Source organism: Amblyomma americanum, chromosome 1, assembly GCF_052857255.1.
Source record: "Amblyomma americanum isolate KBUSLIRL-KWMA chromosome 1, ASM5285725v1, whole genome shotgun sequence".
Lineage (NCBI taxonomy): Eukaryota > Metazoa > Arthropoda > Arachnida > Ixodida > Ixodidae > Amblyomma > Amblyomma americanum.
In genome coordinates this window covers 427,237,033-427,262,163 of record NC_135497.1, presented here as the reverse complement: position 1 = coordinate 427,262,163, position 25,131 = coordinate 427,237,033, and the positions used below count along the sequence as shown (strand labels likewise).

The 25,131-nt window shown below is 50.1% G+C and overlaps 4 non-coding genes and 1 pseudogene across 4 annotated transcripts; 4 read left to right on the top strand and 1 right to left on the bottom strand.

Moving 5' to 3' along the window:
- Window positions 1–1,665: 1,665 nt before the first annotated feature.
- LOC144124878 (uncharacterized) overlaps window positions 1,666–25,131 on the bottom strand; it is a 36,512-nt pseudogene continuing 13,046 nt past the window's right edge.
- On the top strand, window positions 4,287–4,454 carry LOC144116574 (U1 spliceosomal RNA). The gene has a single exon (XR_013311905.1). It is a non-coding gene; the product is annotated as a U1 spliceosomal RNA (small nuclear RNA).
- On the top strand, window positions 18,028–18,195 carry LOC144116573 (U1 spliceosomal RNA). Its single transcript, XR_013311904.1, has one exon. It is a non-coding gene; the product is annotated as a U1 spliceosomal RNA (small nuclear RNA).
- Window positions 18,902–19,070, top strand: LOC144116585 (U1 spliceosomal RNA). Its single transcript, XR_013311913.1, has one exon. It is a non-coding gene; the product is annotated as a U1 spliceosomal RNA (small nuclear RNA).
- On the top strand, window positions 21,915–22,083 carry LOC144116577 (U1 spliceosomal RNA). Its single transcript, XR_013311906.1, has one exon. It is a non-coding gene; the product is annotated as a U1 spliceosomal RNA (small nuclear RNA).

The following is a 25,131-nucleotide window of genomic DNA, read 5'->3' as shown; positions in this document are numbered from 1 at the left end:
AATGCGCTTGTTCACAATTTCTGGGTACGGATAACATGCACGCCAACTGCAGTGGCTGAAAATTTTACCGCTTGACTTTATAGTTACTCAAGAAGCTGACGACGATTTCTCCCTTGCATTGTGTCCACTTGGTGCGTAATCTAAACGCGTGAAAGCGGCTTTCGTGTAGTGTAGCTCGTCCGCCTGAAAAAAAAAATCCTAAAAAGTCCTGAAGGTATAGTTCAGAACACCCTTTACGTTACGGCGTTCATGCTGTCAGCTCAGCTATGCCTGAATTGCGAACACAGCCACGACAAACGGCGCTGAGAGCGCACCCTTATTGGGCCACGACGCCGCTGCTAGCCTATAACCGCACCGAAAGTTGGAAGGGTTCTCTCGCTCGACGCCTGTCGTGTTCGGTCATAGCCGACATCGGCCCTTTCGCTTCGCCCGCTGTTTGCCAGAGAACAGGCAAACAGCCCGCACGACTCGATTTCCTCTCGACCGTTCCCTCTAAGATCCGTTTCTCAAAAGAAACACGAACAACACTAATTTAATAAACGTTTTTGCTAGGCTGCTTAGGGAAGTGATCGTTTCAACGTCACCATGACTTCCTTCCGAGGCTAAAGCTTTAACGAAACCAGCTGTGCCGGCAGTGGAGCTTCAAGAAATTGGAGAAGTTTGTGCGGCCAGATTGGTTTAACCCTTTCAAACATAGTGCGCTATATGAAATACATTAAAAATTCCAGAAACCACGCAGAAATTCTTTAGCAATTCGTACTACCAGCTTTATTAATATTGTCAAGTAGTGGTGACGGCAGTCGAAGCAGCGAGGAAGACGGACACTCGACGGCGTGAATAACTCGTGAATAACTCGACGGCTGCGAAGCGACAAGCGTGCTCGGCGGCCGTCGAACAGAATGCCCGCCGCTGTCGGCCGTGCTCAATTTAAAGCTGGTAGCGAACTTTCGAGATAAAGCGTGCAAAGTTACTAGAACATTCCGGAACAACGTAGAATCAGCTCTGCCTGGCTGCGATCAATCGAGATAAATCTAGTCGCGTCTTGCGTCGCAAACAAAGCGATGAAGTTGTGTGGCGGCAGATTTGAAGAATGACCAAACACTGCAAATTTTCGCGGCAATATTGGCGATTTCAGTGGTTTATCGAAGTATCGAAGGTGTGATATGGTTTTATGGGGTTTAACGTCCCAAAGCGACTCAGGCTATGAGGGACGCCATATTGGAGGGCCCCGGAAAGTTAGGCCACCTGGGGTTATTTAACGTGCACTGACATCGCACAGTACATGGGCCTCTAGAATTTCGCCTCCATCGAAATTCGACCGCCACGACTGGGATCGAACGCGCGTCTTTCAGATAAGCAACCGAGTGTCATAACACACAACCACTGAGCCACCGCAGTGGCAGAAGAAACTATATCGAGTATGTGTTTCGGAAGTCAATTTTAGTTCGGTATCTGTATCCGTATCGGAAATAAAATTTTTAAAGCTATCGGGCATCGGTATCAAAGATACCTTTTTCGAATATCGTGCCCAGTCCTGGTCGTCAGGTAGTGCCCGCATGCAGCGCGGCTCGGTTCGGAACTTGGAGGGGGAGGGGGTAAGAGACTTTTGACCCCGACTCTACATGCTTTTACGTTCTTTTATTAAGCTCGAAATGCTTTTAGTTATCATTCTTGGCAAGCCAGGGCGAACATTTTCATGAAGCCTCGGCGAACCTGAAACCGGACATGAAAGTTTACATGTCACAGACCTAATCCGAAACATTCCTAAGTTTTCCATGCGAAAGGCGTCCACCAGAACAAACTTCGCTGTACTAAAGCCTAGAAATGGATTCGAACCAGCTCCCGCGGAAACAGAGCAGCTTCGTCCCCTAAAGCCGTAGACCACTGCCATCGCTGAAGCCTATCACTCAATGTGTTCGCCACTGCCGTCTTCGTCATCGTTCATACCGGTGAATGTTGTGCGAGGCCACTGAACAGAGGGCAATGGCTATGGGGCGCCAAACAGCGAAAGCAGCGAAAGACGCCGAGCGTGTTGTCCAGCATACGCGTAAAAATTGCTGGTAGTGAAGCTCTGGTTAACCCTGGCCGAAAGCGAAAAGCTGCATCTCCCTGGCTACGTTTGGGGTCGAGCGACTGGCGACCTCCAAGGCAGGCGTCGCATCGAACACACCTAGTGTTAGGCTGAACGCATCAAAGTGCACCGGCGTTTTATGCAAAACCCACTCTGATGTCCTGCGCATGCGATTCCAGCAGACGCCTTCCCGCTCCGCTCGGTCAAGGTGTGTGACGTCACGGAGGGAGTAGGCAGCACACCTGGGATGCCGCCTTTCCAGAGGCTAGATTACGCAACTGTGACAAATTCTGTCACACGCTATTGACAGTGACGTCAAAATGACGTCACGATGAGAGGTCACCACGTGACGCAAAGAGGAGTCAGCCAATTACAGCAGGGCAGTGCCCCGAGAGCATTCGAGGGGCCGTCTGCTTAATTTTTTGTAAAAAGAAATAAGAAATAAGCAACGATGAAAATAACTAATATTTTATTTTGTCAAAACATTGTGTTTAAAGTTCGAAAATATTAAGCAAAACAAAAAGCGTTCGAAGTTGTGCTATTAAATTGCCTGGTGGGTAACTTTCGGTGCCGCGGGGGTGTACTGACGGCAGTAAAAAGGTCGCTTTGCGCAGGAGCAGCTGTTTCACGCAGTGTTATTGTTTTTTTGCTCGGCGTCTGGAATCGAGCTACTGTGCGGTTGACCTAAGTGCACAGAAAAATTTCAACGAATGCAGTGAAGGCTACGTGAGTACCGGGCGAACTTGCAAGAAGCGCTTGGTACGAAATCGACGAAGACAACTTGTTGAAGTCTGTGTTGTTCGGCTCCTTCGATCGATGACAAAAACGCCAAAAGGTGAGGCGTTGCAGTATGTGACGAGTGGTTGTTTGTTTCTTTCCCCTTGGGAAACAGACCACGAAGTGTCATTTGCTGGGAAAAATAAAGTGCTTTGCCAGCTTATAAGCGCGTCTTATTTATATGTAGCTGTGTGTCAAAAAGGTGACGACGGAACCAACCCCTTCTGCGCACTAACTTTACAAATTGCCTGCAATAACTGCCGCACGCATGTGCTCACCGTCGGTTGTGCAATGCCGACGTGCGCCTCGCTACCAACGGCAGCCTGAAAGCCGCCCGTGGCAAAGAACCGCAATGCACACAGCACCTGCCGCCGCACCGACAGCGCACTCGCACGCAAACATCCCAGTTCATCGGCGAGTTCGTCGCACAACCACTCCACAGTCTGCTTCTCCAGTCGAAAAAGGCGTCGAAACAGCTCGTCCGGCAAGTCAAACGCGTCTTCGTGCGCCCTCCTTCGCCGTTGATCGCGCCAGCGCATCCGCCTCAGTCGTATCGCTGCAGTACACCGCCGCCATTTTCTGTCACAAACTCAACGGTCAAATTGACAGCCTCAAAACTCGGACAAAAAACTGTCAATAACCGCCTGCATAATTAGGTGTGCAACGTCATCACTTTTGTCATATTCGTGACGTCATCAGCAGCCACCCATGACGCAAAAAAGCAATATGGCCGCCGACCACAACCGACCAATAGGAGCGAGGCTTATTGACACCTTTGTGACAAGTTTTTGTCAATTTGTCTAATTGACAGTTACGTAATCTAGCCCCAGATCACCGCAACGCGGTGACGGAGAGCACATCTGCCGCACTCCACGGCAGGCATCGCATCGATCACACCTAGCGTCCCACTGAACGCATCAAAGTGCACCAGCGTTTTAATAATAATAATAATAATAATAATAATAATAATATTAATAATAATAATTGGTTTTTCAGGAAAGGAAATGGCGCAGTATCTGTCTCATATGTCGCTGGACACGTGAACCGCGCCGTAAGGGAAGGGGTAAATAAGGAAGTGAAAGAAAGGAAGAGAGAGGCGCCGTAGTGGAGGGCTCCGGAATAATTTCGACCACCTGGGGATTTTTAATGTGCACTGACATCGCACAGCACACGGGCGCCTTAGCGTTTCACCTACTTAGGAACGCAGCCACCGAAGAAAAAAAAGGAGAAATGGTCGCACGAACGAAAATTCAATATTGGCTTTTGAGGAACAGTAAGCTAAAGGTCTCGCGCGAAGTAACTACGAAAAGCTGAAATGCTTGGAATAAGCGCTTTACGTCAATGTTGTTTAATTAGTATTTTACTCATAAAACAATACTCCCAGTCAACAGAATGTGGTCGCAGAGAATGACTTCGCCAGGCCTTGCAGATTTCCGTCACAATAACATCGTGAGGAGGCGTCCCCGATCAGCAAGGGGGACCCTCCAGGGCGAGGCGCGGACATCGCACTGCGTCCGCGCTGAGCCCTGTCACTGCTTCAATCGGAGCAGTGGAGCACGTAATTTTTGGTAGTGGGGGCTGCGTACGTGCGCGCGCGTGGCCCCCGTAACCGTGATCAAATGCAAAAATCAGAAATAACTGCCTGTGCGTAGCAGTCGTGGTTGCCGGACTAACAGAACTGGAGCAATGAGTAGCAGAGGTGGGCAACCTCATGAGGTCGACCTCAACCTCAAAATGACCTCAACTTCGCGTCGTGAGGTGAGCAGAGAGAAACATACATGCATACGTAAAGAGCGGACACTCAAGCCGTTCCGCGGCCGAGCAAAAAAGGGTCTGACCACCCGCCAGGCGTCCTGTGTTTGCTTCCACTCTACTTCGAAGGTCGATAGCTTATCACAGGTCCACCACGTTGCATCCAAGCCTTACATTTCCATATGGAAGTTGGTGATGCGCCGCCGGTCATGTGCCGCCGGTTACTCCCACCTCACCGCGCTTTTCAACGCGTCGCCTCGTTTTTCCGGTAAGTTGTTTCCTTTTCGCTGAAAGAGTAATTCTGATGTTTCTTGAGCTAAGAACATTGTAGCAAGTCCTTTGTTAAGCTGCGCGTACGTATTATGTACGTATAGCATACGATTTGAGCCGTGAGCAATCCGTTTGGTGTCTTTCCCGGAAGAGTATGTGAATTACTTCGAAAGCGTAATTTTTCAAAAGTCATTCGCAACACGTACGGTTTAAGCACTGAATTTATTAATGGCTCACCCGTATCGTAACACAAACCTTTTATATGACGTGGGTCGAACAGCGTAATTCGCATTTGAAATCGACCACGTGAAAATACCTTTGTCACAAGGGAAGCGGGCCGTTTGATCGTGATTAGTCAGATCCTAATCGGGCCTCAATATGCCCCGATCGCGTTTGAGCCGCGTTTAGGAATAGTTGACTGCCATCGAAGCATCGGATTGGAGCTGGCCGATTGCGTTCGAAACCTACTATGTGCTTTTTAGGTGTCATAGAGTGCTAGGAAACGAACAGCAATAGAGAGAAGCCTAAAATATATCCAAAAAAGGTTGTTTTTGATTGCAGTACAATGCTAATGCGTTTTATTCGAGCATAATTTCTCATAACTGTGTCAATACCGCCGACATGATGTGTTTCAGATAATTTGAGGTGATCGCCATTGATAGGTACGATTTTAGCCATAAAACCAAATTGAAACCTTTTTTTCTGGAAAAACTAATATACAAGGACTTTTTTCTACCAACTTGGCAAATTATATTGGGTGTAGCACTAGGGTTGTTCTTACTGCAGATCCTTGGACCGCTATATCAGCGATAATTTTCCATCGCGATTGAAAGCCGGATCCCGGTCGAGGGCTCGATCACAATCGAAAGTGCCCACGTGAAGGTGTATAAGAAAATCGTTGCGGATACTGCTATCTACGCAATCACTACGACAGTGTGCGATGACTGTAAATGAAAGTTTATCACTGGTCGGTACCGCATATAGGTACGGCTTGGTTTATGGGGGTTTAACGTCCCAAAGTAACTCAGGCTATCAGAGACGCCGTAGTGAAGGGCTCTGGAAATATCGACAACCTGGGGTTCTTTAACATGCACTGACACGGCACAGTACACGGACCTCTAGAATTTCGCCTACATCGAAATTCGACCGCCGCGGCCGGGATCGAATCAGCGTCTTTTGGGCCAGTAGCCGAGCGCCGTAACCACTCTGCCACCGTGGCGGCTCATATAGGTACGGTCTGGAAGAAAGCCATAGAGACAACCATTGGCAACAGTCACTGCTTTATATCGACAAAAATCAGTTTACGTCAACTCGCATCCGCAAGGGATTGAAGCTAGTTAGACAGAATTTTTCATCAACGATATGTTAACATGCTTGTCTGCAAACATGTTATAGGTAACTGTCATCAGCGAGTTTATTTTTCTTTTCTATCTTTTTTTGCTGCGATATATTTCTCTGCCGTTTGATGACTGCGACAATCTTTGCAGTCTGTAAACAAACCCGTGCACACTAATACGCCACGGAGCGCATTAAATTACGGGAGATACTGCTGCGTTTCATGGTGTGGGAACAACGGGCGAAGACCAAAGAAGCCGTGGACGAAGTCCTTCCGCATTCTTCGTGACAGCAGGTGACTGACGCCTGTTCTGTGTACATTAAAGAAAATATAAACAGTGCTGCCAATCTCTTGTTAGAACCGGCTACTATGCGCATGTTTTTTTTTAGTAATGATATGTACTTAATTCTGTACATGTAGGACAATACTTGTAGAAAGTTGTATTTTTTTATTCTTCTCGAGGCAACTGCAGCCTTTTTCGAAGAGGCGATTTACATCGTTGTTGTTTGCCATTTGCCCATATTTGTCTTGTTTTAGAACAATGGCGTGCAGCACGAATGTGGATTTTTTTTTTTGGCGTGGTGTATACACCTTGACCAAAACATCGCAATAATCGCCTTTTACGAAGAGTGAAAGCTTACTATTTTTTACTAGATGTATTGAATATGTTGCTTTATTTCTGAACAGCCTATGAACCTATCGCTAAAGGCTGCTGATGGGCAGGAATCGAGCGCGCTATAGGTGTCTTTTTAACCCCTTACTTGTGTCTAGCTGTTGGCAACTTCTGTTAGGTTGTCCGCACGGGTGATGTTTTAGATGACAAACCCGCAGGACGTATGTGCATTTTTTTTTTGTTCGTGACGTGCTGCCACCGGCTTTGCCATAACTTCTTTCTTGTTGCTCTTTGTATTACGATGTATTTTATAAAATGTGTGTGATACAGTATTTTTTTTCTCTACAGTTCAAGTTGTAAACAAGAAAAAATAAACTCCTTGTGGGAAACCACTCCCTCTATGTCTGCGAATGAAAGAGGTGGCTCAATGACGGCGAACAATTAAAGTAAGAACAGCTCTGATTGCATTATTCCAACATGCATGAACTAATTTAGCTTGCGTAAGTTCTTCGAGATGCTCGGTGGTATCTCCAGTAAAAGTCTGCAATCTTCTTCGATCCGAGAGTTTATTACGTCTATATATATGGCATGATTAGAAATGAAACATTAAAGCCCTTGTGGTTCACTTGGACGATGTAGTTGAATATTTGAATAGTCAAAGGTAAACGAGAATCGAAAGCATTGCTATTGAAACCGAAACTGAAAGAGAACTGATGCACGGGCCTAAAATCTCGGAGCACCAAATTAGCGGTCTGACCACCCGCTCGGGCGCTGGCGGCAGTGTAGTAGCTCGGCCGCAGGGCCCTACGGGAGTGTCCGCTCTTTACGTAAGTATGTTTTCTATGAGGTGAGGACGACGACGGCTCGAAATTTTGTGAGCTCAGCAAACCAGACCTCAACCTCACGCGTGAGTTTGAGGTTGAGTGAGGTCGTCATTCAGTGAGGTCGAGACTTTTTGCAGTTGCCCCGTCTTACTCCGACGAGTGCCGCTTCCGAATCGGAGTTGCAGCTCATCAGCTCAGTGTTCATGCAATGACGCTTGGTGTTCGGTTTCCCCTGTTTGGACAACCGGACGCCGCAGTTCGCTCTTAGCTTCCGGTGCAGCGGCGTGATGTCCGTTCATTCCGAGCCTACAGGAAGACGCACCCTTCTGGTTTTCCCGGAAGGAGTGTTACTGTCACAGCACGCCACTCTCCCTCCCCCTTGCCCCGCTGGCATAGCACCCGGCTGCCTGCCGGTCGGCTCAAACTCCGGGGAGCGCGCAAAGCACGTAACTCACGTTGACCCGCAGTAGCTTTGTTTGGTGCCGCAACAAACAAGTTCAGTCCCACAAGCACGCAATGCGTCGCAGAGCGGAAGGCCCCAAGCAAGACTGCTTCGTGTTCATGCTCCATTCCATTCCAAAAACCTTTATTTCCATCAGAAGGGAGGCCCCCTACTCCCTACCCACGCAGGCCTAGGGGGTAGGGGTCGGGACCCCCGCGATTAAAGGCAGGCAAAGAGTTGCTGGCTCTTCGCGGCCTCCACCGCCAGATGAATGACTTGCTTCTGCTTGACGGGGTCCGTGCTCCGCAGAAGGGTCTCCCAGGCTTCTCTACAATCAATTCCTTCGTTAGCCCCTGGGGAGTCTACACACCCCCGAATTACGTGATCGAGGGTCCCCCTCTCTCCACATTTTTTGCACTTATCATCTATGTCTTCGTCTTTGAGGGCGTGCGATGCCCAGACCGGATTAATGTAATTTCCGGCCTGTAATCTGCGCCAGATCGTCGCCTCTTTGTTTCCGAGCTCTCTGTCCGGTGGAGGGACTAGTCTCATTTGTAATCTGTAGTTTTCAGTTATTTCCGTGTAAGTCTGCAGTCTCTCCTCCAGTTCTTTGCAGTCGGGTGGTTCTGCTCCGGCTCGGAAGTAGAGATCTCGAGCCAGAGCGTGTGCCGCCTCATTGCCTGGAACTGACGTGTGAGCTGGTGCCCATACGAGGCTAATTTTCCTGTCTATCTTTCCTCATGTTAGTCTCCGCACCGCTTCCGGTGCAATCCTACCTCTACCATAGTTATATATGGCCGTTTTTCTGTCGCTAACTATGAATTTTGCTTCTGTCCCTACGCAAGCAAGCGCTATTGCAGCTTCTTCTGCTGACTCCGGATTGCGGCTGCGTATGGTTGCTGATGAGACTGCCTCACCCCGGCCATCCACCACCGAGGCTACCGCCTCTCCCAGCTTGCCACTCGCCGCGTACGTGTATGCTACTGTTTTCTCGTTTGCCTCGCTGAAGCGCCTGACTAGCGCCTCAGCTCTCTTCTCCCTCCTTTCCTTGTGAAAGGTGGGGTGCATATTCCTAGGGAGAGGATCCACCCTAAGTTGTTCTCTAATTATTCTTGGGGTGCCCTGCTTCTTTTGCATACCCCTGTCTATTTGTAGTCCTACCATGTTTAGGATAGCCCAACCTGTGCTGGATTGGCTGTCTTTCCAGCTGGGCTGTTTTAACAGCCTCGGCGATTTCCCTCCATGTGTTGTGAACTCCCATTCCTAAGAGTCTTTCGGTTGAAGTGCTTATGGGTATACCGAGTGCTCGCTTGTAGCATCTCCTGATTATCGAATCTAGTTTGTCTCGTTCCGAGGCCCGTATATTAAGGTATTGTGTGGTGTAGCTGAGACGGCTAATAACGTAGGCCTGCACCAGCTTAATTAGGCTCCTCTCTTTAAGCCCTCTTCCCTTGAGGGCTATTCTCCTAAAGATTCCTATGACCTGTGCCGCATAGCCTTCCAGCTGCTTTATAGTCGCATCATTATATCCATTGCTTTGGATATGGAGACCAAGAATCCTGATCTTGTCTACCTTGGGGACCGGTTTACCTTCGACTGTGATGTTAAAGTCATTGCTTTGTTTAAGTCTAAGAGATTTAGGGTTGTACACCAGGAGCTCTGACTTCTCTGGTGAGCACGAGAGCCCCCTAGCTGCTGCGTAGTCCACCACTATATTCGTGGCTTCCTGCAGCTTGCTCTCGATGTCAGCGTCGCTATCCTGGTTAATCCAAACGTTTATATCGTCCGCATACATGCTGAGGTTTAGGTTTTCTATCTCGTTGAGTCTCGTGGGGAGGCCTCTCATTGCTAGGTTAAAGAGGAGCGGAGATAGTACAGAGCCTTAGGGGTACCTCTGCTTCCCAACGTGATTTCCTCTGATTCTATGTCCTGATATTTTATACGCGCTGTCCTATCAGACAAGAAGTCTTTTATGTAGTTATAGGTTGTACAGCCTACACCTACTTCTTGCAGTTCTGCTAGGATTGCCTCGTGCTTGACATTATCAAAGGCTTTTTTTAAGTCTAATCCTAAGATACCTTTGCGTCTCTCGACCGCGAATCTATGATGTCGTGCTGAAGTCTCAGCATTACATCTTGGGTGCTCAAGCTCGGTCGGAAGCCGATCATCTCGTTTGGTTTTTGGGGAAAGGAAATGGCGCAGTATCTGTCTCATATATCGTTGGACACCTGAGTGAGTGAGTGAGTGAAAACATTTATTGATTTCCAAAGGGATTCGCGGATCGAAGGCTCCGTCGTCTTCGTGCTTGCGCCGGCGACTAGAGTCTTCTTTCAGCAAGGGTGGGCCCCTATTCCAAGGCTCCACTGAGTCGTGCAGCACCGGTCGCGTGCTCTATAAAGGCCCTCTGGGCCGTGAGCTCGCTGCTGGTGAGACGGCTCTCCCATTGCTCCGCACTCGGGTGTTTGTGTTTGTGAAATGCCTCGTTACGTTCGCATTCCCATGTGATGTGGTAGAGTGTGGGTATGGCTCCGCACCACGGACAAGTGTCCCTGTATTGCGATGGGTACATTTTGCTTAGTATATATAAATTGGGGAAGGAGTTCGTTTGCAATCTGCGCCAAGCAGTGGCCTCCTCCTTTGTCAGAGCTTTGTGTGGTGGCGGGTATCTAATCCTGACGCCTTTGCATAGGTTTAAAAGTTCTGTGTATCCCCTCTCGCAGGCTTGAAGGTGAAGACCCGGGGCGTGGGACTGCCCGGCTCGGATTGCTTCCCCTCGAGCTAAGCTGTCCGCCCTTTCGTTCCCCTCTATTCCCGCGTGGCCTGGGATCCAAATTAAATTATGTCTGAGTTTTTCCAACCCTGCAGGGGCTACCCCGACGAGTATCCTAAGGGCCGTTTTGCTGATTCTGCCCTTTCTATAGTTTTTGCACGTTTCTTTCGAATCTGTTAGTATGTTGAGTGGGCGACCGGTTCTGTAGCCTTCTGCTGCCGCCAGCGCGACGGCAATTTCCTCGGCCTCCGCTGCGCCCGCGACTTTTGCTGCGGCGCTCGTTAGCATTCTTCCTTTCCTGTCTACGACTACCAGTGCGGCTGCGTGTTCTGACCCGCACGGGTAGACGGCAGCGTCCGTGTATACTGTGTTTTCTTCCGAGGCTAGCGTTTTCTCTACGTACTCCGCCCTAGCCTTGCGTCGGTTTGCGTGAAGGTTAGGGTCCATATTTCTCGGTATGGGCTTAACGTTAAAGGTTTCTCTAAGGTGGTCCGGCATCTTCGCGTATCTGTCTGTCAGTCCGCGAGTGTCCCGACCCAGCCTTTTCAGGAGCGCCCGTCCCGCAGGAGTGCCTCTTAGTCTGACGTTTTGTGCTCCAAGCAGCGCTTCCACGAGTTCGTCGAAAGTGTTGCTGATGCCTAATTGTAGCAGTTTCTCGGTTGACGTGTTTCTGGGTAAGTGGAGAGCCGTCTTGTAAGCCTTCCTCAGGATGGTGTCGGCTTGTTCTCTTTCCGCCTTGGTGGTTGCGTGGTACGGCAGGGAGTACGTAACTCGGCTGACTATGAGGCTGTTTACTAGCTTGAGGGTGTCTTCCTCTCTCATGCCGTATCTCTTTTGAGAGACGCGGTTGATCATGCGGCCCACCTGCTCTGCCGCTTTGCTTAGCAGGCTAATGGTGTGACTGCATTTGCGGCTGCCTTGTAGCCACATGCCCAAGATTCTTATCATGTTCTTTTCGGGTATGAGTTGACCCTAGAGGGTGACTTCCAGGGTTGCTTGGGTGGGATGTCTGCCGATTCTGAGGAGCTCCGATTTCTCTGTTGAGCACCGCAGTCCTCTTTCCTTTGTGTAATTTTCCACGCAGGTGGCAGCTTCTTGCAGCCTTTCTTGTTTTTCGCCTAGGGATCCCCGGGTGGTCCAGACAGTGATGTCGTCGGCGTACATCGCGTGCTGAATTCCCTTGATCTTTAGTTTGTTTGCTAGTCCAATCATTGCCACGTTGAAGAGGACGGGCGAGATGACCGAGCCTTGAGGTGTGCCTTTACACGGGGTGTGCAAGACGTCGCTTCTTAGCTCGCCTAGCCCTACCGTTGCCGTTCTGTTGCTGAGAAAGTCCCTGACGTAGTCGTGGGTTCTCTTTCCGCAGTTGGCGTTGTTCAGGCCCTCCATGATGGCCACGTGGCTCACGTTGTCAAAGGCCCCCTTTATGTCGATGGCCATGACCACGTTTTCGCCCGCTTTCGGCATCGTTTCGAGCACTTCTTCCTTGAGTTGGAGTAGCACGTCTTGCGTGGATAGGTTGGCTCTGAACCCAAACATGCTGTCCGGGTACAGTTGCTCCTTTTCTAGATGATTTTGGATTCTTCTGGTTATTATTTTCTCATAGAGCTTCCCCAGGCACGACGTGAGTGATATCGGCCTGAGGTTCTCTATCTGTAGTTTCTTGCCTGGTTTCGGGATCATCACGACGACGGCGTGTTTGCATTCCGCCGGGACTCTTCCTTCCTGCCATAGCGTGTTTAGATATTTGGTCAGTTGGTCTATTGCCTCGTCGCTGAGGTTGCGAATTAAGGAGTTTCGGATCTTGTCTGCTCCTGCCGCTGTGTTTTTTGTTGCCGACGCGACCGCTTCCATCACTTCTTCTCTCGTGATGGGTCTGTCCATCGTGGGGTTGTCTTCTCCGCGGTATTCTTCTTTATAACTTTCGACTTGGTCTTTGCCGTAGCATTTGACCTTGACTTCCTCTAGTAGTTGCTCGTCTGTTCCTTGGTATTGATGGGTTAGCCGCTGTATCGCTTTGCTGCTTTCCGATTTGTTTTTGCTCGGATCCAAGAGGGCCTTGAGGATCTGCCACGACCTAGCCGTGCTGAGGGTGCCGTTCAGCGAGTTGCTAAACTGTTGCCATCCCTGTCTTGCCAGCTGGTTCGCGTACTCCTCCGTGTGCCTGGTAATGTCCGCAATTTTCTTTTTGAGTTTTCTATTGAGTTTTTGTCTCTTCCACCGCTTGGTGAGTCCGCGTCTTGCCTCCCATAGCCTTAGTAGCCGCTTGTCCACCTCGGGTGTCTGTTCTGTTCTAACTACCTCTTTGGTGTAGAGGTCCTGCATTTGTCTTAGTTGTTGGCTCCAGTCCTCTGCCGATTCGATGGTTCCTCCTTCGAGCTGCTTGCAGTGCGCTCTAAAGGCGTCCCAATCTGTTAGCCGAGCCGTGCCAATCTTCCTCCTGACTTGTTCCGCCGTAAGGCTGGTTCTTAGAATGTAGTGATCGCTGCCAAGGTTCTCGAGCAGGTTCTCCCACTCTGCGTTCTTGGCACCCCTGACGAAGCTTAGGTCGGGACACGTGTCTGGACTCACGCTGTTTCCCTGTCTGGTCGGTTGATTTTCGTCGGTTAGAAGTTCACAGTCCACGCTTTCTGCCGCCGTGCATATGCCGCGCCCTTTTTTGTCCTCTTTGGGGTAGCCCCATTTTGGGCTTTTAGCGTTAAAATCGCCCGCAATTACCAGTGCGTTTTGTCCCGCCTTCTTTTTCGCCTCCGCAAAGAGTCTGATAAAGTCCCCCTTTGGTCTGGCTGGGCGGGCTGTATAGGTTTACGATAAAGGTGCTGTTGGCTTTCCTTTTCTTTTTGGGTATTATTTCCGTAATTACGTGTTCTATCTGGGTATCTTTAATTTCGTCGTGTACTATGGCTACTACTTTGTTGCTTATGAGCGTTGCTGTACGGCCGTTTTCCTGACATGTATAGCCCCTTAGTGCGGGGGTGTTGTTAGTTTCCTGCAGGATGATTACGTCTCGTGGGGTTGCTTGGGTGTGGATAAATTGCTGGAGGAGGCCTTGCTTGCGTTTGTACCCCCTGCAGTTCCACTGCCAAATTTCTAATTGCTGTTGTTTGTGTTCTGCCATGATTGGTTAAAGTTGGGTGTACTCTGGGTTTCTCTGCCCAACCTTCGTTCGTTAAATAGTCTGTCTCTAGCGTCATTGACTCTTTGGGTGTTTTGATTTTTTACGTAATTCCTAAAGCTCTGCTCCTGTAGGGCAAACTTTTGTTGAGTTTGTTGAATTTCGTTTTTCATTTGGTTCATTTGCTCCATTATTTGAGCCATGAAATTTTCTATTTTGCTGTCGAGGTTTCCCTCATTGGTGCTTTGTTGCGTCTCCATAGGGGGAGGGGTTGGTGTTCTACGTGGTGAGCGCCCTGTTCTCACCTCCTGTTTCTCTCTAATGAGCTCATTGAGCTGTCTTCTCAGCTCGTTCGACTCTCTACGGCTCTGCTCGAGCTCGCGCTTAAGGTTCTTAATCTCTTCCCTAAATTGGTTGTCTTGTGTGTTTGTGTTTGAGTGCGGAGCATAAAGCGATTTGGGAGGGCTGGCTCTGCAGCTCACCTTAGTGCCGCCGCTCTTCTTTTGCTGTTTCTTCTGGCCCGGCTTGCCGAGGGGCGGGAAAGACTCGTCCCGGCCTTGTGATCTCCGGCTCCGGCTTCGGCTGCGGCTCCGCGACTCGCTCCGGACCTGGCTCTCGTTCCGGAACCATCGCGGCCGTCTTCCGCGGCTGCGGCTGCGTCCGCGTCGCTGCTGTTGTTTGGGGCCCCATCTCAGCTCGCTCGCCGGCTTGAGGCGTTGTTTGCAGTCCTTGGTGCCCACCGCGTGGTCTCCGCCACACAGCAGGCATTTTGGCGTGCACTGGTGCATGTCCTCCGGGTTTCGGCAACCGCATTGCCGGCAGGTTCTGGATTCCGGGAACGGGCAGACGTCCATTCGGTGCCCCTGTTGGCCGCAGGCGTAGCACAGTTGCCTCGTGGGCCGGTACGGGTAACACCACATCTCCCCGCCGTAATACAATACTTGCTTCGGGAGCGTAGGTTCGTCGAAGGTTATGACGGCCGTGCTAGAGTTGCCCAGCATGCGGGCCGCCAGGATCTTTACTCCTTGCGTGCGGGTTCTGAGGTTGGTCTTGAGTTCTTCCGGCGAGGTTCCTTGGTCCACGCCGTGGATAACGCCACGCAGCGTGCCTTCCGGTGCCGCCACGTGGGCACTAATGGCGTAGTCCTTGCCTCAAAAGTTCAACTGCGTTATGCTTCTGATCTTCTGGTCTTCTGGGCCGCTTCTTCGTTACTCGTGCTCACGATGATGATGTTCGAGCCGTTGCGTAGTCGGATGATCAAGTCTTCCACCTTGCATCCGTGCCCGGTGGCCATGACCACCGCCCGCGCCACTTGGTGCGTCTGCAGGTCCTTGACTGCGAGTCCCCTCGGTCGCAGGACTATTTTGAGGTCTTCTCTCGGCAGCGGCGGAAGTCTCCGCCCAGGTGGCGCTTCCTCTCGCTTCGGGGATTCCCCGGGGGGATTCCCGGGTTTTCCCGCCGGATTTCCGGAATTTCCCGCCAAAACTTGCCGCTCGCCGCGGTGTTGGCGCCTTTGTTGCCGTCTCGACATGGCAATCTCCCAATCTGCGTTGGTGTCGGTTCTTACTTGTGAAATTTGCGTTGGGGTGCTGCTTTCGAGGGCTTGGTTCCCCGTCGCCATCGCCGCTGCCTCCGGTCCGCCCGGGACTTGCCGCTGCTGCTGCACGGGAGTCGGCGCGATGTCTTCTTCCATCCGAGATTCTGCCGAAAATCTCGTCGGTCCTCCCACCGTGGGTCGGTCGTAGTTGGGGATGTTCGGTCGGGACATCATTCAGGGTCTTCTCGCCTCGGGCCGAGACCGAGGAGGCCGCGGGGTCCCGTAGTCGTGCTAGGCCTCGTTAGGCTTAGCGTAGGGTCCGCCACTCGGAAAATTCCAAGTCCGATAAAATGCGAAAAATCGGGCCCACCGGCTTGAAATTTGGGTCCTCGTGGTCCTCGTTACTTGCTGCGTCGATTCCAACTAAAGTGTTGGTAGTCCAGTCGAATTATCCGGGTCCCAGGGCCCGAAAACTGCGGAGCGCATGTGACACACGTCCGCTCGCCTCGGATGCTCGCCCACCTGAACCGCTCCGTAAGGGAAGGGATAAAGGAGGGACTGAAAGAACAAAGTAAGAAACAGGTGCCCGAAGTGGAGGGCTCCGGAATAATTTCGACCACCTGGGGATCTAACGTGCACTGACATCGTAGAGCACACAGGCACAGCACACATGCTGCGAATTTCACCGCCCGGCACTGCGAATTCGTTCGGTCTGCGGCTGGAGAGGGCCGCAGCTCTTGCCGCAGACGGGTTGCGAACGATTTCCGTCCGGTAGGAATTCATTCGCAGCGTTGGTGTGTTCGCTCTTCGACTGACCAATGGGAGCACCCACTGCTTGGCTCTCTGTCATTCTTGGCTTTGGCCAGCTTTGGCCAGGCTTAGCTTTGGCCATCGTGTGTTTTTCAAATAATTCGAAACTGTTTACTTTGATAAAAAATACGAAATGTTACCTTGTATCTAAAAGTGCGCATGGCTACAACAACATAAACACATTCCATGTTACATTACTGCCGCATTTATTCACAGGTTGGATAAGCAGACATCTAGCAACCCTGTTGTCACAACTGAACGAATTCGCAGGTTTTGCGTTGCATGTGAAAGGACTGAGCGGCAATCTCATTGCGGCGTCAGCGGCGGCACCGAATTCGCAGTGTCGGTGCGGCAAAATTCGCAGCATGTGAAACGGGCCTTAGCGTTTTGCCTCCATAAAAACGCGGCCGCCGCGGTCGGGTTCGAACCCGGGAACTCCGGATCAGTAGCCGGATCAGTAACAAGGACACCTGCTAATTTGATTGAAAAAGCACGAAGCCAGAAAAACCTGTAAACCACCGTCGAAGCTTTTGATCGGTGACTTCCACTTTCGAATCTCACACTACTTCTGCATATTCCCGTTCCGTAATGCAAGCAGATGCAAACATAATTTCGCTTTCATATCCTTCCGCATAACCTCTCTTTGGTCTCCGGTTCCTTGCACCTTCTAGGAAATTCACTTATTATGCCGAAACACCGCAACACGAGGCGAACGTGCCAGCATGGCGGTGTTAGGCGAAAAAATGCAAAACTATAATGAATGTATGGTGGTGTGGTAGCTGATTCCTTTTACTTTTTTTAATGAAGATGTGTAAATAGAACTGATTACATGCACGCGCTGTGACGTTGAGTCGCTGTTTTAAACCTAATATGACGTTTAATGGGGCACAGTGTTGTATGGGCTACGGTATGACCAATATCGATTAATGCCGATGCGCAACAACCCCCACTTATCACCATGAATAAATAAATAATTGGTTTTTGGGGAAAGGAAATGGCGCAGTATCTATCGCTCAGGCCTCTTCTCACCCCACGTACTAATCTTTCGCCTTATCAGCATGAGCCGTCGTAGAATTCGCTACGCGTTTCCTGCAATAAAAATTTGGATTTTGGGGAAAGGAAATGGCGCAGTATCTGTCTCACATATCGGCGGACAGCCGAACCGCGCCGTAAGGGGAGGGGTAAAGGAGAGGCTGAGAGAAGAAAAGAAGGAAGAGGTGCCGTAGTGGAAGGCTCCGGAACAATTTCGACCACCTGGGGAGCTTTAAAGTGCACTCACATCGCACAGCACACGGCGCCTTAGCGTTTCGCCTCCTTAGGAACGCAGCCTCCGAAGAAAAAAAGTAGGAAGGGTCGCACGAATGAAAATTGAATATTGGCTTTTGAGGAAAGGAAATGGCGCCGTATCTGTCTCACATATCGGTGGACACCCGAACCGCGCCCTAAGGGGAGGGGTAAAGGAGGGACTGAGAAAAGAAATGCGAAAGCTGACTTAAACTTGCGTTTCAGGCAAGATTAAACAACTTAGTTCTCATTTAAGGCACATTAAGTTAAAGGTCTCGCGCGATGTAACTAATGAAAGCTAAAATGCTTAAAGTTAGCGTTTTACTTCATTGTTGTTGCATTAATCATTCACTCCTAACACAATACTCCCAGTCAACAGAATGTGGTCGCAGAGAATGACTTCGCCAGGCCTTGCAGATTTCCGTCACAATAACATCGTGAGGAGGCGTCCCCGATCAGCAAGGGGGACCCTCCAGGGCGAGGCGCGGACATCGCACTGCGTCCGCGCTGAGCCCTGTCACTGCTTCAATCGGAGCAGTGGAGCACGTAATTTTTGGTAGTGGGGGCTGCGTACGTGCGCGCGCGTGGCCCCCGTAACCGTGATCAAATGCAAAAATCAGAAATAACTGCCTGTGCGTAGCAGTCGTGGTTGCCGGACTAACAGAACTGGAGCAATGAGTAGCAGAGGTGGGCAACCTCATGAGGTCGACCTCAACCTCAAAATGACCTCAACTTCGCGTCGTGAGGTGAGCAGAGAGAAACATACATGCATACATAAAGAGCGGACACTCAAGCCGTTCCGCGGCCGAGCAAAAAAGGGTCTGACCACCCGCCAGGCGTCCTATGTTTGCTTCCACTCTACTTCGAAGGTCGATAGCTTATCACAGGTCCACCACGTTACATCCAAGCCTTCCATTTCCATATGGAAGTTGGTGATGCGCCGCCGGTCATGTGCCGCCGGTTACTCCCACCTCACCGCGCTTTTCAACGCGTCGCCTCGTTTTTCCGGTAAGTTGTTTCCTTTTCGCTGAAAGATTAATTCTGATGTTTCTTGAGCTAAGAACATTGTAGCAAGTCCTTTGTTAAGCTGCGTGTACGTATTATGTACGTATAGCATATAATATGAGCCGTGAGCCACTAAATATGAGCCGTGAGTTGTGAGCCACTAAAAGCTAAAATGCTTCAAAGTAGCGTTTTACATCACTGTTGATGGATTTTCAATTTACTTATAACACAATACTCGCTGTCAACTGTACGCGGTCGCAGAGATGGACTTCGCCAGGCCTTGCAGATTTCCGGCATACTTACCTGATGCTGAGGCGCCCCTGGTCAGGAATGGGGGACCCTCCAGGCCGAGGCGCGGACATTGATTGCACTGCGTCCGCGCTGACCCCTGCCACTGCTTCAATCGGAACAGGCAGAGCATGTAATTTTTGGTAGTGGGGTCTGCGTGAGTGCGCGCGGCCCCCGTAACCGTGATCAAATGCGAAAATCAGAAATAACACTGGAGCACTGAGTAGGGAATTACACATGGGCGGAAATGGAGGCTTCCCTTGTAAATGTCCTTTGCGTTGCCAAGGGGTGCACAGAATCCCATCGCCCGTTTGGCGCGACGCCTTTCCCGTTGAACAATTTAAGCAAAGAAAATTACGCCTGTGATTTCCTACTGTCTTGTGTGAGCGCCTTTTACGTCGTTTCGAAGAAATCAGGATGTTTAACAAATAAAAAAATGCCTACTACTGTGCTGCTGCTGTTGCTGACAGAAAGAATCTCGGTAGACACTCGAACTGCGCCCGTAAGAGAAGGAAAGTGAAATAAACTGTTTTAAGGAAAGGAAAATAAGCCTGCCTCACATATCTCGGTGGGCGCCCGAATCGCGCCGTATGGGAAGGAAAGTAAAATAATTTTTTTGGGGGGAAAGGAAATAGCGCAGTAACTGTCTCACATATCGTTGGATACCTGAACCGCGCTGCAAGGGAAGGGATAAAGGAGGGAGCGAAAGAAGAAAGGAAGAAAGGTTGGTGGTGGTAGTGGTTTTATTAAAAATAATAGTAAAAAGGAAGGAAAAGATTTTTGCTAGCCCCGGCATCTGCCATCGATACTGAAGCACCTGAGGTGGGGCAGCGGAAATAAAGGACAGCAGGCAGAATGGAGAAATGAAATGAAAGAGGTGAGGGGACAGGAATAGAGGACAGGGGGAGAAGTAATATGTACAAACTATTTACACAATAAGTAATTTGTCCAGGTTGTGCGCGTGATTAGTTCATTTAAGAGGAATTAAATCACACACGCGCACAGCACTGTGTAGGTTACAACTGGAGTGGGGCGTCCAGTTATTAATCGTTCAAGGTAGAACTCGCGGAGCGTTCGGTCACTGCGTGTAACTACCTGACGGAGAACAGACGGGACGTCAAGCCCGTGTGTTCGAGGAATGCACAGAGGCTCACCAAAGTTCGCTCACGAGTGCGCGCACTGCCCTGCGGCCACAATAGCGTCTTGATGGAGTCTGGTAGTATGCCCTGCGCCCTATAGGCCGCGAGCATATCGCGACGAGCATCGGCGAACGCGGAGCAGCGAAGGAGCAGATGTTCTAGTGTTTCCACTGCACCGCATCCGTCACACACATCACTCGTCGCGATTCCGTGACGCACCCGTCGTTCCCCGGGCCACACGCAGCCAATGCGCGCGCGGAGGATCATTGCACGTTGCGACCGTGTAAGTGCGCGACAGCCGGTGACACTGTCGATGCGCTCACCTCCCGCGATGCGTGGGTCGGGGTGCTGCTTTCTCAGATGGTCGTGAATGGCCGCACGCACGTCCTCCAGCGCAAGGGGCAGATCGCTGGCAGGTAGTTGGTGTGCAGCGGTCGCGAGGTCGTCAGCTAAGCTTCTTCGTTGCCGGCGATGCCGCAGTGACCGGGCACCCACTGTGCACGCACGGCACAACCTCTCTGCGCGAGGCGCTCGATGCGCGAGCGAATTTCCCGCACTAGTGGGGTACCGCGGCCGTTAGATTGCAGGCGGCTGAGGGCGGCGCGGGAGTCGCACAGCAGAGCACTCCTTGGCGGCGGAGGGCCGAGGGTGAGCAGCAGGTCCAGCCCGAGCCGGATCCCCATCAACTCCGCCGTGGTGGAGGAGCCCAGGAAGGTTGCGTGTTGCTGGCTGTGCAGTCGCAGGGCGGGGATGGTGGTCGCCGCAGCAAGGGAGCAGCTGACGCGGGCCACTGAGCCGTCGGTTAAAGTTTGTTTTAAGGATAGGAAATTGCGCATATGCCAAATATCTCGGTGGAGACCCGAATCGCGCTCTCCAAATTCATTTTCAATTTGGCTTTCTGAAATTATCTGCAGGGTTTACGGGTCGTTTGGAACCGGATTTGGTTCCATATCTCCGCATACAGCGAGCCATAACACAGTTGTAAATATCACCGAAGCTATAATATATATATATATATATATATATATATATATATATATATATATATATATATATATATATATATATATATATATATATATATATACTGTCTTGTGTGAGCGCCGTAAGGGAAGGAAAGTGAAACAAAGTTGGCTTTAAGGAAAGGAAAATGACGCCTGTCTCACATATCTTGGTGGACACCCGAACCGCGCGTAAGTAAAGTGAAATGAAAGTTGGTTTTAAGGAAAGGAAATTACACCTGTTTCACTTTGTGCCATTTCCTTTCCCCAAAAAACCAAATTCATTTTCAATTAAATTATCTGCAGGGTTGGCACGTTTGGAACCGGATTTGATTCCATATCTCTGCATAAAGCGAACAATAATACAGATGTAAATATAATCGAAGCTATATTAAATATATACTGTCTTGTGTGAGCGCCTTTAACGGCGTTTGGAAGAAAGCAAGATGCCCCGCCGCGGTGGCTCAGTGGTTAGGGCGCTCGACTACTGATCCGGAGTTCCCGGGTTCGAACCCGACCGCGGCGGCTGCGTTTTTATGGAGGAAAAACGCTAAGGCGCCCGTGTGCTGTGCGATGTCAGTGCACGTTAAAGATCCCCAGGTGGTCGAAATTATTCCGGAGCCCTCCACTACGGCAATTATTCTTCCTTTCTTCTTTCACTCCCTCCTTTATCCCTTCCCTTACGGCGCGGTTCAGGTGTCCAAAGATATATGAGACAGATACTGCGCCATTTCCTTTCCCCAAAAAACCAATTATTATTATTCAAAGTAGCGTTTTACATCACTGTTGTTGGATTTACAATTTACTCATAACACAATACTCGCTGTCAACTGTACGCGGTCGAAGAGATGGGCTTCGCCAGGCCTTGCAGATTTCCGGCATACTTACCTGATGCTGAGGCACCCCTGGTCAGGAATGGGGGACCCTCCAGGGCGAGGCGCGGACATTGATTGCACTGCGTCCGCGCTGACCCCTGACACTGCTTCAATCGGAACAGACAGAGCATGTAATTTTTGGTAGTGGGGCTGCGTGCTGCGCGCGGCCCCCGTAACCGTGATGAAATGCAAAAATCAGAAATAACACTGGAGCAATGAGTAGTGAAGTACAGATGGGCGGCAATGGAGGCGTCCCTTGTAAAAGTCCCTTGCGTTGCCAAGGGGTCCACAGAATCCCATCGCCCGTTCGGCGGCGCCTTGCCCGTTGGACAATTTAAGGAAAGGAAATGACGCCTGTAATTTCCTACTGTCTTGTTTGAGCGACTTTAACGTCGTTTCGAAGAAAGCAAGATGCTTAACAAATAAAAAATGCCTACATCTGTGCTGCTGCGGTTGCTGACAGGAAGAGGTAGGTAGGTAGGTGAAAAGTTCATTGATGAGCCTTATGGATGAGTCACTGCCTAGGGTTGGTCTGGCTATTGATCCCGGGTGGTGGCCAACAGTCCATGACGTGCGGCGACCTCTCCAGCCCACTATACCAGCCGCCTTTGTGAGGCCGGTTCGGAGCTGGAGACCACGATCTCCCATCCCATTTTGTCCGTGAGGTTCCAGCGAGATGGTGGTTGGAATTCTCGGCAGAGATATAAAATGTGGTCAAAGGTGGCTCTCGGAGCCCCACAAAGAGAGGAAGAACCTCGGTGGACACTCGAACTGCGCGCGTAAGAGAAGGAAAGTGAAATGTACTGTTTTAAGGAAAGGAAATTAAGCCTGTCTCACATATCTCGGTGGACACCCGAATCATGCCGTATGGGAAGGAAAGTGAACTAAAGTTAGTTTTAAGGATAGGAAATTACGCCTGTCTCGGATATCTCGGTGGAGACCTGAATCGCGCCGTATTGGAAGTAAAGTGAAATAAAGTTAGTTTCAAGGATAGGAAACGACGCCTGTCTCACACATCTCGGTGGACACCCGAATTGCGCTCACCAAATTCATTCTCAATTTGTCTTTCTGAAATTATCTGCAGGGTTCACTGGTCGTTTGGAACCGGATTTGGCTCCATATCTCCGCAAACAACGAGCAATAACACAGTTGTAAATATCACCGAAGCTATATAAAATATACAGTGTCTTGTGTGAGCGCCGTAAGGGAAGGAAAGCGAAACAAAGTTGGTTTTAAGGAAAGGAAATGAGTTGAGTTGAGGTGTTGAATGCTACAGGTGGGGTTAGCCTTGCTTTATCTGCCGGCAATTTCTCCACCGCAGCGTCCCTTCTATATTAACAATGTCGCATCTACCCCGCTATGCGCACAGTCTCTTATAATAGCACACATTCTCTCCCGCAGTCACCATCTATGCACACAATCAATCAACACAGTCCACATCACAGTACACTCCAGAAGTCACTATCTATGCACATATTCAGTCACAGTAGAACATAGGCCATTGTAGTGCCACAATCCATACACACATTCACTCACAGTATAACGTAGTCCACTCCGGAAGACACCATCTACGCACACATTCAATCACAGTAGGCCATAGTCCGTTCCTGCTGTCACCATTTAGAAACAAGATCCGTGTCCTGCAGAAATGTTAAAATAAGGCGTGCAGCCTCCCTTCTGCATGTCTGGTTTCCACTCGGGTAGACAATGTCCTCAACTGTGCTGTGACGGGTTCCTGTCTTCTTCAAGGAAGCGAACATCAGATGCCTTTCCGCGTTGTACTCTGGGCAGTACATAATATAATGTTCGATATCCCCGCACACACCACATAAAGAGCAGAGCGGAGACGATGCTATGCCGGTCTTATGCATCCATGCAGGAGTGCGAGCAGAGGCCGTGCGAATTCGATGTAGAAGGGCCGCCTGAGATCTTCTCAGTCCCTTGGTCACACATGGCTTGTGGGACGCACTCCACAGGGTACTGTAGTGATCGAGCACCGTTTTCCTGCAGAGACTTTTTCCATCTTGAGGTACTTTTTTGGATGGAATCCTTGAGAGAGCTTTATGGGCGAGACTGTCTGCTACCTCATTATCGGTGACTCCTATGTGAGAGGGCACCCATTGGGAATGTAGAGTAAAGCCTCTGCTGTGCAGATTCTGCACCAAGCGCAGAGAGCTTATAGACAAGGCGTCAGTAAGGAATCCGCGCTCTAACCTCTGCAGGGCAGATTTTGAATCAGGATGACAACAGGTTGAGCCGGACAAGACCCTAACTTCCGTAAAGCCGCCTCAATAGCAACACTTTCAGCCGTTGTGGAAGATACGACAGCAGTACAGCGTACGGACCACTTACAGTCCAAAGAAGGAATGTAAAAAGCCGCTGCGCTAGCTTGTTTAACCTTGTCCACAGAACCATCCGTGAAAATTTGAAGATGGCAGGCATACTGTTTCCAAGTGTTCCAGTACAAGCGAACGCGTCGCTGCCAAAGGAGAGCTGCGCTTTGCGCTCACATGGCGAATTGTGACCTTACAGTCAAGGGTCGGAAAAGACCAGGGGGGTTTCAACAGTTTCCTTTGCCTTCGGACATTAATGCCTAAAGAACTAAGAGTATTGAGTGCCAAGTAAGCCTTCGACTCATATCTCTTGCAGAGCCGCTGGAGAAGGGATCGCCCAGCTACCGTCTTTCCTAGGCGGTCAAGATGCAATAGTAGTCTCTGAGAAGCGATAAGGCTAAGAGGTTTCGATAGGGACTCATTAAGTACTGCCTTATTCGCAGCCGCCTTGGGAACTCCAATGGCTCTTCTTAGGCCCTTTCTGTGGACAACTTCGAGACGTTCAAGTTGCGATGACGAGGGGGAAATTGAAGGTAATTGATACATTATGCGACTGACCACCAGCGCTTCATGAAGTTTGACCATTGAAGAAGGATGGTTTCCCCATTGCTCACATGCAATTCTACGGATCACATTGAGACGAGAAGATATAGATGAAACAATCGCGTCTACAGCTTTTCGCCACTGTAGACGGGAGTCAATAATGACGCCCAGGAAACGCGTGTGGTTGAATTGACGGATGCAAGAGTGACCGAGGTCCATCTTCAACCGCGCTTGACGTCTTCCTACACCTGGAAACAGAACAAAGCCGGATTTTTCCACTGACAGAGACAACCCCACACCTTGAAGGTAAGCTTGTGCCGAAAGTAGAGCCTGTCGAGCTATCAGG